Genomic DNA, 15,451 nt, shown 5'->3' on the forward strand with positions numbered 1-15,451 from the left:
ACCTACCTCCCCAAATATACCTACTATCCTTCCCCAATATCCCACTCTCACCTTAAAAAAAGGGCAATCTGTTCCCCCCAAAAAATCTCGCCCCATACATAGCTGTCCAATTCACACATGTATCCACTGGACATATGTAATCTTGTCTAATTGGCTTCACAACACATTATTGTTGTCCTCACCCCTCTCTCAGGGGTTTGAGTATCCAAATTTAATTCCAAATTCAGTATATATGCACAGCTGTTGCTGTAGAAGAAATGGGCAGCTATGGACCTTCCCTACACCCATCCTGCACATCCCTAGCTATTTTCCCTACTGTCTTTCCCTCTGCATGCCCCCTTTTTCACCACTTTCCTATCATCCTTTTTTCTTTTCATTTAAAGAAATTAGCATGGGGGTAAGTGGAAGTAAGCTGTTTTAAGCAGCAGTAAGTGCCTTTGTGTGTGTTTGCACAGTGCTAAGCTAAGCCTACACAGATTAAGCAGGTATTGGTTTAACCGTGTTTTAGTAGTGCTTAGCTCCACACATACCCATGCAAACCCACTTACAACTGCTTAAAACTGCTTTAATCACCCTGTCACCATCAGCCACTATTTTGGCCAGCAAAAAATAATCAATCTTATCCAGTTTTGAACCCAAGACCATGTATACTGTAGTCACAGTAATATACCACTACTCTATCTAAATTACACTACTGACTGTTTTTTTTTTTAAATATATCATTGAAGACAGGTATAGACTACTGTGGAACCAGTCATGTTTATAAGATATAAATATACAAATATGGATTTGTATGGTGATAGATACAAATGAAAAGTGTATACATCAGATATATGTAGCTGTACATAAGAACTTAGACATATAGAATATGTACATATATATCATAAAATAATATATATGTGCAGATATAAAAAAATACGGATGTATCAGTAGTCATATATGTACACACACACACACACACACACACACACACACACATATATATATATATATATATATATGTATATATATATAGATATAGATATAGATATAGTGTATATATATATATATATATATATATGTGTGTGTGTGTGTGTGTGTGTGTGTATGTGTGTGTGCATGTATATATATATATATATATATATATATATATATATATATATATATATATATATATATATATATATATATATATATATACACACACACACACACACACACACATACATATATATATATATATATATATATATATATATATATATATATATATATATATATATATATTTGCACATACCGTGTACTGGAGTCATACACAGAAGCATACCTTCCCACCCCTAAGTGCAACAGATCTGGACAAAGGCTGCAAATGGGGGGGAGGGGCAATGGACGAACACTAGGGACACAATGTATGTCCTGCAGGTATAAATGTAGAATGCTGCAACAGGAACAAGTTGTGTGTCAGCACACATGTTCTGAAGGATGTAAATTTTGAAACTGTAATGTATGTTATCATATACTGACTGAAATCCCCACATGATCACAGTAATTTACCACAGGAAGGAATAAAATGATACTGTGCAGCAGACCGCAAATATAGGCAATAAACGTGGACAGTCTGGAACAATCTGGCTGGTTGGCAGGTATGCTCAGAACAGCTTAGTGCAAGAAATCATAACCAAGTCTGGCAAAGGGGGGGGGCATAAAAATGTGGACATTACAGAAATACTGGTGTAGTTGAGCTGACACATATGATGCAGTAACACCCTCCTGTTTGTTCCAACATCTATTGAGTGGAATAGCACAAGTCCAAAGCCCATTGACCACCCAGTAGTTAAGCACAAAATCTTCACATCCTCCCACTGGTGTGTCAGAAATACACAACGCTTATGGGGCAGGCAACACTTACATCTGCCAAATATCTGGACATAACATCATATTAGGTAAAAGACACTGAGCTGCTAACCATGTCACCAAGCAATATCTAAACTACAGGCAGACTGACACAACAGAAAAGCAATCTGGCTATGGGGGAATACACATGTAATTGCAAATATACCAGGCACTTAATGATGTAACAGCACTGAGAAACAGACACCATTGTGAAAGTGCATACAGTATGAGTTTGCATCTGTACTGCTCTTACCTGGCATGAAACCATACTGCAGATCATCAATCATCAACATGTTCTCAACCTAGCTGCCACCACTCTTTACTATTACCTCATCCTGTGACCAAGCAATGTTATCTCTCACTTGTTACTACACCTCTGCAAACCACCCTTGTTCAGATTAGCAGTACCCATACATATTCATCAACATCTCACACATCCTCTCACTTTCCAAGATTACAGTAAACAATCCAGTTAAAATACCACTGCCATGTCTCATAAACCACTGTTGTGGAAGTGGAGTGCCACCCAGGAAACCGGTGAGGAGCATCCAGGTAAGGCAAAACTTCACATCAGTGTACTGAAGTTACTTTCCAACTGTGTACTAACAGTCTGTAGATGTATATGTCATTGCAAAATTGAGTATTGGGTGGGGTTTAGTAATGCACACATGTGCCCATTTCAGGTGAAGAATAACAAATAGTGGGCCCGGTGCCATGGCCATAGTGTATACTGTACCTGTGCAGACATGTAGCATTGCACCTGGACCAATGGCTATTGTAAAGCTGCTGACAATACCTAAACCTCACAATACCTAGGTACCTCCTATCAACATGAGGCACTGCAGCCTGAGACTGTTAAGAATGACATCCTCCTGTTGTGGCTTACCAGTACCCCAGGCATTTTAAGGTCATGCATGTGGCCGTGCACTGAACTGTTATAGTCAACAAATTGCATGTATCTGCAAAATCACCTGTGGTGAGGTTCACTGCATTATATCACAGGGGCATATTTGCATGAGATGTCACATATCAGTATCATAACTCACAAACCTGTTATTGCAAGAAATCTGGATAATGATTGCCAAAATGTGGGGACAGAGTGCCAATAGTAAGGACATGTATAGAGTACTGTGATACAGTTCATATAAAAGGTGTATGCACATGTCACAATGCCAGGTATTTGTGAGATATGAAAATGTGAGCACAATACAAAAGACCAAAGCCATGCAACCTGTATTTTGACCTATAATCTGTACCATGCAAATGTGAAACATACAACTCTGTTAGGGGAACATGTATATGAAGAGGTAACAGTCCAAGAAGCAAGATGCATATGTGTGGACCTTTGTCAACCCTGTCCCCACACACAGTCACAATGGCCACACATTCCCCATCACCAATGGCCACAAGTGAAGCACAGCTGGGTGCAGGCACAGGACATGCAAGTGTGGAGAGTTTGGAAAGTGATCAGCCAGCCACTAGTTATAGCCATACTGCTGGGGAGGACTGATGCTTGTCTAGCACATGTAGCAAGTGCCAAAGTGGCAGTTACCAGGGGCATGTTTCTGGCTGTAATGGATGCAGGCACATAATTTATTTATTTTATTTTATTTATTTTACATTTGTTCGCTGGAATCTATATGGACATTATATTTCGTTTTTAGAGAGAGGGAGAAAAACTCAATTACAACGAGTAAAAATCATTTACAAAAAAAATGCATAATGAATGTAACACCAGGCAACTGCACAGGGTTGTGGCAGAACATCTTCCTGGTGCTCATGGCTATATCCAGGACCTTGTTGCAGCTAGGCGTGAGGGCAATGGGATCATGGATAGATGGTTTGGTGAGATTGGGGCACTCATCAGTCATGGAATATCTGCGCCTGAACATTTGGCAGGGGAGAGGCGGCAGCTGTGTGGACATAGCTCAGCACCATAATCAGTTGGATGTCCATGTGGCCAACCACCATCATGCTCCCATATTGGCAGTAACACTGGCAGTACTGAGGGCGGTGTGCTGTCCATGATATGATGTAGCAAGCCATGGGCAAGTGGTCCTGGCTGGTCCCAACAGGATCGTGATTCCAGCAGACATCAGCCACCATCAGGACTAGTACTTCCTCAGGCCTTGTGCCTGGTGGTGCCAGTGAGACCCATGTCCATGGCCAGAGAGGGTGAACTGTACACCCTGCCATGTATGGCCCACAGCTGTCAACAAAACATCAGCGTAGGGCAGCCACATGGTGTGATTGTGTGCAGGCAGACACACACACACACACACACACACACACACACACACACACACACACACACACACACACACACAATTAGGAAAGAGGTCACCTCCATACACATGCTCCAAACATGCATAGGCCATAATAGGCCATATCATTCCCACACCTCAAACACACACCCATAATGTCAACTGAATGGCACAGCCTAGGCATCTGGTAAACACGCACAACACCCTGTGCATATGATGAAGCCTGTGCCAGATCCCTTCCATCCAAACCATCGATGCAGGGACATGCAAATATGGGTCTGATGCACAGGGTGAACATACTAAATCATAGCTATGTAATGTTGAGTGTCCAAATTTAACTCCAAATTCAGTGTATATGCACAGCTGTTGCTGTAGAAGAAATGGACAGCTATGGACCTTCCCTACACCCATCCTGCATATCCCTAGCTATCTTTTATATTGTTTTACCCTCTTTGTGCCCACTTTTTCACCACTTACCTCTCACCCCTTTTTTTCTTTTCTTTTAAAGAAATTCTACATACATACCTGCAGGATGTACATTGTCTCCCTAGTGTTGGTCCATTGCCCCCCCCCCCCCCATTTACAGCCTTTGTCCAGATCTCAAAAACAAGTGATCCGATCAGCAGTACCAAGGACACCCTCAGGAAAATATGTATAAAAGTGTATAATTACACGAATCTGCCAAACAGATGAAAAATCATGTAGTTTATTTGCAACTAAAATCCAAACAGTACAAACAAGTAGTTAAGCGCTTTCACCCAGGTTCAATCCCAGGCTTCCTCAGAACAAAATTCAATGAAACCAATGGTGTGTTTAAATACCCAGAGTTTGAACATGTGACATTTCATAGATGAAAGTGCTTAATTACTTGTTTGTACTGTTTGGATTTTAGTTGCAAATAAACTACTTGATTTTTCATCTGTTTGGCGGATTCGTGTAATTATACACTTTTATACATATTTTCCTGAGGGTGTCCTTGGTACTGCTGATCGGATCACTTGTTTTTGAATTTTGTTCATTCTTATTGTGGCTTTGTCCAGAATATATATGTGTGTGTATATATATAGATATATATATATATATATATATATATATATATATATATATATATATATATATATATATATATATATATATATATATATATATATGAAACTGATGTGGAAAAGGTTAAGTCCCAAGACTAGAAACCTCCCTTATTAGCCTCAACTAAAGGTTGAGATCCCTCATAAATTAACTGTTTGAAATACAAAATAACTGATTTATGCAGCTATCAAATAAAACATATGATACATTCTTGGTATGTCCCTTGCAAAGAGGGACAGGTGGTAACCCAAACTAATCTGCAAAGCAAAGGATAATTTGCTGTCTTGACCAAAGCCTTCAAGTAGTACAACATTGAAAAATACACTTGCCTTGAAGACAAAAAGCAATCAACACTTAAATACAGATTTAGTTCAACAGCCTCCAATTACACTCTGTAGTTAATCCCCTAGGGGGAAACTTATCACATATTACAATGTAAATGGATCCTTTACATAACAATGCTACTCTTTGAAATGTACTATCACACTGACAAACAGAACTGTGTGCAACTGTCCCCATGTTGAAATGTATGACAATATTCAGTCATATACCTTAATGTATCTTATTAGTAATATCCCTGACATGTTCTAACAGCCCAGATTATAAATATTTAATACCGCTCCCTCATAAAATGTCTTACAGGGGCATATAACCGCGTTCTCTATACACTGACCTCTTGATTGCACATGATTACATCCGTGATCATGCAGATGCCCACTGTTATTTTGCAGGGGTCATGGATAGACGGTTGGGTGAGATGGCAGGAATCCTCACCCATGTGGTGTCTGTGGTAGAGCATGTGGTGGGAGTAGGGTTTCAGCCACTTGGAAGTAGGTCAGCAACACCAGCAGGTGGAGGTCTACATGGATGTGTGACATCTCACTCCTGCTCCCATAGTGGCAGTACCAGCAGCATCACTACAGGGGGGTGCTGTCCACACCATAATGCAGCAGGCCACGTGCATGTGGTTCTGGCTCGACCAAACAGGGATGCAGATCCAGCAGACAAATGTCATCGTTAGGGGAGAGTACCATAACTTGGCTTCTGTCTGATGGTGCCCATGCAACCCCTGGCAGGTGCAGTTCCCATGTCCATGGCCAGACACAATGAACTGTACACCCTGTCATGTATGATACACAGCTGTCCAACATACACCTGTATAGGGCAGCCACATGACAGAACTGTGTGAATCCATATACACACACACACATCACCATCACAGCTAGGGCACCTCCATACCTACACACACCACATCTGCACAGGCCATTTAATGAACAAACCCCTAACCCACACACATGATGTCAACCAAACAGCTCAGCCTAGGCCTCTGGCATACCCACACCACACCCTATGCATATGATGATACCTGTGCCACATCACTGTCATCCATACCATCAATGCAGGGACATGCTAATATGGTTCTGATGCACAGGGTGTAGGTATGACAGTTTAGCAATGTAATGCTGTTTAAAGTGTTGTCAGCTGGAATGTTTCATGCTTACATGTCAGGGTGTGTAGCTGTCCAGCCATGATGCATTATTGCTGCTATTAACACTGACTGGATGTGGTCTAAATAATGTATTCTGTTTGTGTTCTAGGTGTCTGTGTGTCAGGTTGATCTTGGTCTGCTGTCCTTTCCTACAAGGGGTGTGGCACTGTGGTAACATATTGACTGTGTCATATCCTGGGTACAGCTGAACACAAGTAACAGGTCTGTATAACAGTTACTGCATGTGCCACATGGCTTATAGGTCTGAGGGGTGTATACAGGTGAGTGCATGGTGACTGACGTAAGCAGCTGTTGTACAGTGAACAATGGTAAGTGTACTGGGTGACACACACCGAATGTTTGTGAATAACACACACACACAGGCTTTTGTGTTGATGTGATACACAGAGAATACTGTTCGCATGAATGTACGTCATTGTGCAGAGAACTCATGTTGGCATTTGTAATTCCACCAAGGCCAAATTGCCAGAACATCACATTAGTAGATAATCAGTCCACCAAATTTAATTGCATTGGAAATGGTACTGACAGTGTATATGTCCTTTTCACCAACGTTCTGCAATCCTGAAGTTGATATACACAGTTGTGCTGGTGTGGGGGGCACAGCCCACTACAGTGGACTGTGTGGGGTAGCATAGATCCACACATAGTGTGATTAACAACTACTTAACCTCTTAGCATAAACTGGACAGTATAACAGCACACTAAGTGGGGGTGCATACAACAATACCCCCAATGTGGGTGGCTGTGCCCACAACAACCACACCCAACTATGTATACCAACTTCTTTATCACTGTACAGCTGTACAGTGGGTAAAAGGGCATTTACACATCCATTAATATTTTTGATGGAACGATTTTCAACAAGATGATTCCGTTTCAATGTTAACAATTGCCAGTTAGTTTTCGGACAGATGATCTCCTGTGAAATATATTTTCTGCAAAATGAAGTAGATCCCTTCACATACACCCACACTTACTTGGCAACACTGCGATTAGAACCCCTACATTAGTACTTATTGCTACTAATGTGTTTTGCCTTACCTGCACACACCACAGAGCTTGGAGGGTGAGATATGTTCTAATTATTGCTACTACAGGGATATGCATTTATTGCACATGCCACAGGGATAGTAGGCTGATGGTTTTGTCATGGCTCTCCTAATGTCAGCAACATCACCATTGCTTATAATGTATGGCAAGGTTTAGTGTATTTGGATTATGTGGCCTCGGAATGCTGTCTTCTACAAATATGCACACTCACACACAATTGCACACACATACACACACACACACACACATACTCACATTTGCCAAGACTCAGAGGGTAACCTACACCTATCTACCCATCTGTAGAACACACAAATACTGTTATACCCAGTAATGCACACAAACACATTTGTCGGTACTGAGGTGCATAGGTGCAGGTGTTCCTAGGTGAATACCAGGCTACTGTCCATGGAGAGATGAGAAGAGTAGGGCATGTGTGTACACTGGTATCATGGCACCTGATATTTGTCAGCAGGCCATGTATCAACTGATGCCATTTGAGTGATCCCCATGGAGACAATTATATTCAACATTGACTCATCTGGTTTTCTCTTGAAGAGGGCCAGTGGGGTGCTCCACTTAACATGTATGCAACAGATATTGCATAACATGCCCAGTGTCTGGGTTGAGACCTGTACTCAAACATGTATAAAAAAATATATATAATAGATTACATACTACATGCTGCTAGGAAACTTAGAAAAAAACAATAATAATATATATTAAATAAAATAAAATAAATATTTTGTAAACCATTATTAATATTTTTGAGTTAACATTGTACATGGTGTTTTAGCATTATATTCAAATTGTGTAAGGTTATTTTTTATATATATGGATTTTGGTATTTTAATTGATTAATTCATTGATTGGTCTTTAGAGATTAAATTATTAATCAATTTAGTGATAAGACTATATAAATGTATCATTTGAGGCTGTTCTTGGTCTGATGAAGGTGGGATATTTTCACCACCGAAAGCGCTTACCTAATAAAAGAGTCTGGTTGCAGTGATTACAGCGTAACTTCTTTATCAGCTTTTATCAGCTTTTTTACCAGCTTTCTCCTACCTCTTCACTTGTTTTTTTGTGCTTTTAAGTGGTTTTTGGCTTTCCTTTGTGTACACTACATATTCACCAAGGATATTCACACCACCGGGTTAGTTGCCCAACACAATGCATCTGAAATTCTCCAGGTGCAACTAACACAAGATAAGACTGCAATTCAAACTGTAGCTTGCTACAGATCCCCCACCATGCCCCAAGATTTTAACTACACCTTTCTAAACATACTGGAAAATATTAATATACAACCAAACACCCTAATACTGGGTGATTTCAACTACCCTGCCATTAACTGGGAAAACTACTTGGGTACCAACACCTTTGCCCAACGGTTCTTGGAATTCATAAATTCCAATGCCCTGGATCAACTAATCCATAGTCCCACCAGGGGCCCCAATATCCTAGACCTGGTCCTTACCAACATGGGAAATCAATGCTCCACACCTATGGTCATCCCCTCGTTGGTCAGGTCAGACCATAAGCTAATCACCCTTAACATCCAGATCCCCCCCCCCCAGTAAGGAAACCTCCATAAAAACCTTCTCCCAAACCAACTTCATGCTACTCAAGTCAGAAGTTACAAACTTCATGACACCCATGCAGATGGGAACTGAAAGTTCGACTGCTGAGTCCTACACTAAGGTACTGTATGAGCACAGCCACTCATGCATGAATAGTGCCATCCCAAATAGAACCAAGATGTTCTCCTTCAAAAAAGGAAGCCAATCTGGTGGTCCCTTGCCATAAACAAACTTTACAACAAAAGAAAGAAACTGTTGCAGAAAAGAGGAAAATCTCAGGATGCAAAAAAACTCCCTTACCAGCCTCAGTAAGAAGCTGAGATCCTCATAAAATCCTCCAAAGCTAGTTATGAAAATAAAAATTGCCAAAGATTCCAAAAGACAACCACAAGGCATTCTACAACTATGTCAAGAATATAAATGGCAATGCTCAGATCTGCTCTGAGCTACAACAAAATGGCATTAAATGTACTGATCCCAAGGATATTGCCAATATCCTGGCAGATCGATTCAGTGCCAACTTCACCCCCCCACCCCCTAAATGGCCCATCTCAATACCGGAAGATTGCCAAATTCTGGTAATAACAGCCACACAAGTAAAAAATGCACTCTCCAAAGCTAAGAATACAGCATCCATGGGACCAGATGACATCCCAGGCTGTGTACTACATGAAATACAAAATGAACTGGCACCTCACCTAAGTGTCATGTTTAATCATACCCTCACCTCAAGTTCATGCCCACTGAGTGGTGCACAGCTACAGTTATCCCAGTCCACAAGGGGGGGATCCACCTTGGATCCCTGGAACTACTGCCCTATCAGTCTCACAAGCCTGATCTGCAAGACCATGGAACGTATTATCATGGAACTTATAAACAAATACATTGGCAATCTTAAAACACTGGACCCCACCCAGTTTGGATTCGTGAAGAGCTGATCTTCTCTCCTGAACCTGATTGACTTCTTCGAATCAGTCTCCAGAACCGTGGACATGGGTAAGACAGTCCACGCAGCCTATATGGACCTTGCCAAGGCCTTTGTCACCATCCCCCCACTCTGGAATCATAGATAAACTTACTAAGCTGGGCATTAATTCCTATGTCACTTGATGGGTTGCCAACTGGCTTACTGACAGAACCCACACTGTAAAAGTAGCTGACTCCAAATCCAGCTACAGACAAGTGACAAATGGAGTACCTCAGGGTTCAGTCCTGGGACCTCTCTTGTTTGGGATCTACTTCTCTGAAGTACAGGCCAACACTAAGCGACTCTGGCTAACAAAGTTCGCAGATGACTGCAAACTGGGAGCCATTATTGAATCCCCAAATGATGTCAATACTCTATAAAAGGGCCTTACAGAAACAGATGCTTGGTGCCAGAGCCATGGGCTCAAGCTCAATGCCAAGAAATGTATAGTTATCCCCTTTGGGAAAAAACATGTACCCGTGAATTACCACATAGGTGGCAGTACACTAAACACTGAAAGTGTGATAAGAGACTTAGGGACACAGGTGAACAGTGGTCTCACCTTCAATAATCACATCGCCACAACAGTCAGAAAATCCTTCTGTGTGTGGCACACCTCATCACTAAGGGCTTTTCATCTAGAAAAAAGGAGGTCATTGTCCCACTGTACTCATCTCTCATTAGACCCATTATAGAATACAATGTCCCATTTGGTATGTAACTCTCAAGACATCTGCAACAGCTGGAAAGGCCACAGAAATACCTCACTAAAAGAATCACAGGCCTAAAGCAGATGCCCTATGCTGACCTCCTTAAAAAAACTCCAGCTATACTCTGTCGCATATCATCTACTCCAAAGTGGTCTCTGCTTAACATACAAGGCCATGTCAAACCCAGAGCTGTTGGACATGCTATACTTAAAGAAATCCCAATCCCTCAGAGCCACATGCTCCAGGGATCTAAACCTTGTCATCACAACAAACAAAACATGCTGGAGGGATAGGTTCCTGACCCAGAGACTCCCAGACTCTGGAATAGACTGCCCATACATGTCAGGCAGGGCACCTCTTTGGCCCTCTTCAAAAGGAACCTTGATGACTGGATGGTAAAAAGGAAATTCATCCCAGGGATCACGTCAGTCGCCCTACTAGACAGGGGTCCAGGGAAGTAAATAGTGTGGGAAAAAATAGTCAGGGAATTGTTATGGCTAGGCTTGTATAGGCCCATGGGCAGATAGCCTAGTACCAACCTATGAACCTATGGTATTACGCAGTTATCCCATGCCACAGAGATTATACTTTGGAGAGCTGTCCAAAGATATCTTTGAAGGTGAGTGACATCAGCAGCAGGGCTAAAGGAGGAGTATGGAAAGTGCAGTAAGTGTGAATGTCCACAAAATCAGGTATCATGATAGAGCAAAATCCCAAAACCACATAAAATCGTCTAAGGCCAGCTTGAGAGAGAAATTGCACAGGACACTAAGGATAATCACAAGGCTTTTTAGTTATGTTAGGAACCTGTGGGAAAGATATGCTCAGAATTAGTCCAAAATGACAAAAATACACCGAGCCCACAGACATTGCCAACATCCTGTCTGACAGGGCAAACTTCCCCCTCTCCCCCACCAAAAGGGCAAATATCTATCCCATGACCCTGACATCTCAGATGCTCAGGTAAGAGCCGCCTCTCCAAGCAAAAACACAGCATCAATGGGACCAGATGGTGTCCCAGGCCTACATGAACTCCAAGAAGAGCTAAACCAAACATAAAACTACTGTTCAATCTTAGCCTTACTACAGGATATGTACCCAAAGAGTGGTGTACAGCAACAGTGGTCCCTCCACAAAGGTGGTGCCTCAATCCTGGAAACTCCATAACTAGCTTGGTCTGCAAAGCTATGGAAAGGATCATCATGGACCTCATAAATAAAGATAGGCAGATCCTGCCTCTTAAACCTGGTAAATTTTGAAACTTTGAAACAGTCACCAAGGCCATTGAAGGTGGTCCACACAGCCTACCTGGACCAAAAGCCTTCGATACAATACCCCACTCGGGCATTATAGATAAGCTCACCAGCTTAAATATAAACCCCTATGTCACTAGATGGGTGCAAGCTGGCTCAAGGACAGAACTCACATGGTTAGAATTGCTGGAGCCATGTCAGACTCCAAACCAGTTACAAGTGGCATCCCTACAGGCCAACACGGAAGGACTGTGGCTGACCAAGTTCGCAGATGACTGCAAACTGGGCGCCATAATCAACTCTCCAGCTCCTCCAAAAGGGTCTCATAGAAACAGACAACTGGTGCCAGAGCCATGGCCTCCAAGCTAAATGCAGTGAAGTGTATAGTCATCCCTTTCAAAAAAACAGTGTGCAAAATTGGTGGTAGGTGGTACATCGTAGAAGAAGAAGTCATTAGGGAGGGGACCCAAGTTGTTGATATCTCTCATTTGACAACCACGTGGCCAAAAGTGGTTAAAAAAAAACATATATATATATACGTAATAATGAAGGGATTTCACATCTCAGGGGAAGAAGTCCGTACCTCTTTACTCATCCCTCATCAGGCCTATAATTGAGTACAGTCAGCCCTTTTGGGATCAGACACCTGCAGCAACTGGAAAGACCCCAAAAGTACCTCACCAAGAGGATCAAAGGGCTCAAACAGATGCGGTTAAAGAACATGTCCAACCCGGAATTAATGGACATGCTGCACCTCAGAAAATCCAAATCCCATCGAGCTATCTGCTCGAGAGACTTGAACCTCAGTACTGAAATAAATAGGACATGCTGGAGGGACAGATTCATAACCCAGAGGCTCCCTTCACTCTGGAATAAAATCCTAGTCCAGGTTAGGCAGAGTCCCACATTGACTCTCTTCAAGAGGAATCTTGATGAGTGGATGGGAGATCGTAGGTTTACCCCGGCTATCACTTCTGTGTCACTGTTAGACAGAGGCACAGTATACTAACCTCAAAAAAAGGCATAGCAAAATTAATTTAAATGGGGCCAAACACACTCTGGCTAGGCTTATAAATGCCCTAGGGCAGATAGCCTAGTATGAACCTATAAACCTATGAACCTATGAACACACACACTCTCACACACAAGCACAAACATTTTCACAGTTACCAGTATTCGAACTCCTACTTAACTAGTTTGCGACACTATAATATTACACATTTACTGCACATGCCACAGAGCTTATGGGCTAAGACTTTACCAATAGGTTATTTCAAGGTGACTGTCATCCGTAGTAGTTCTAAAGTAGGGCAATGGGAAGTATAGTGAGTGTAAATGGCCTCAAAATCATTCTTTTCTCAACACATACAGTTTACCAGTTGCCATTTTTGGGATTAGAACTCCTACCTAAGTAGTTTATTACACTACAGTATTACACGGTTATCGCAAGCACCACACAGCTTATAGGACAGAGACTTTCCCAAGGGGTTATTTCAAGGTGACTGACATCAGCAGGGGGTGCTAACATGGACAATGGGAAGTACAGTGTGTGTGAATGGGCCAGAAATCTTTCCTCTGGAAACACATACACAAACTCACTCACACACAACTTCACATTTGACAGGACTGAGTTTACAAATGCTACACGAATACCTATTTGTACTATCATGTTACACAGTTATCATAAGCACCACATACACACATACACTATAGGGCTGAGGGCTACCAAAATGAATGTCTACAGTGATTGACATCAGCACATCATGTGATATAGGCCAATTGGATGTGTACTGGTGTAGTTGAGCTGACACATATGATGCAGTAACACCCTCCTGTGGCATTCTCTCTGTCACTGTCTGTCTCTCTCTTCCCCACATCTCTGTATGTGTATTTTTCACATATTGTAGTCTGTTGGCCTTAAATATCTGTGAGTATTCCTATCCAATATGTGCGTGAAGCATAACTGGTGTGCAATTTGGTGTGTGTGTGTGTGCACAGATATCTGCAGATGACAGATATGTATAGTCCACTGTGTTGTCAGATATGGGCTTCATTTCTCTAAGTGTAGGAGCATGCCCAGTATGACCTTCTGTATTGAGTGTGTGAATCCATTCCAGGTAGGGTTGTACTCCAGTCCAAGCTTTGGTGTTCTACACCTACAGCTAGCAACCTGATCCTGCAGGATATCTGTAGATAGGTTGACACTATGGAGTCACAATGGGTGAAAGATAGGGGGATACTCTAACTATTGCTGTCTGTCCTGCTTGTATTACATGGTTGGCATTAGCAGAGATATTCATACATATGTACTGTTTTACACTGTGATGTATTATGTCATCAACTACTGACAGATAAGATTAATTGCTCACAGTTATTTATCGGGAAATACAAGATGAATGCAGCTGGGTCCAGTATTGTGGTCTGCAGCCTACACATTCTTGCACATTCCTGCCATTCTGGAGGGGTAGCTACAGACAATTGCTGATGGGTCTGTGTAAATGGTCCAGCACCTTGGTAGTATGGTGGCTGAGGATTCCTTTCTTGTACATATATTGACATAACAGAATGGCCATATCCTGCTGTGGCCATACCTCTCAGCTGTACAGACTCACCCAGATTAGTCAGAGGCAGGGCTAATATATCTGGTCAGTTCCCCTTCACATGGTGTTTTACAAGCAGGTTTGTAGCCACCCATTCCTGGGTTTGCAGGCAGGGGTAGTATGAGCACACATCAGAGTTTCAGACTTCACACATTCCATGACATCCATGCTTCTACACTCCCCCTCTGTTATTCTATCCTCTTCATAACATTATGCAAGTGATATCTGAGAAGTATCCCTATAGCTGGCCCTGCATCCCAGTGGTAATTATGGATTGGTCCACAGTTCATGCAGTAAGACATGGGGGCATGCCACTAGGATTTGTCAACATGGCCTTGCATTTGTGTTCTGGTGACTATGTTTGGTTGTTAGTTAGCACCCGAGGATATACCATACACTGGCACTATGGGTGAGGCACAGGCCTTTGACAGAGGACTGTAGGTCATTCAGTAGTGATGCGGGCCATCTGTAGCAGGCCAGTGCATTCTGTCACTCCTACATTCCCAGGCTGTGTGCCATGGATTCCTCTGGGGTGACAGGGTAAATTTGTGAGGTG

Source organism: Protopterus annectens, chromosome 1.part0 (assembly GCF_019279795.1).
Source record: "Protopterus annectens isolate FY-2018-M chromosome 1.part0, PAN1.0, whole genome shotgun sequence".
Taxonomy (NCBI): Eukaryota; Metazoa; Chordata; order Ceratodontiformes; family Protopteridae; genus Protopterus; species Protopterus annectens.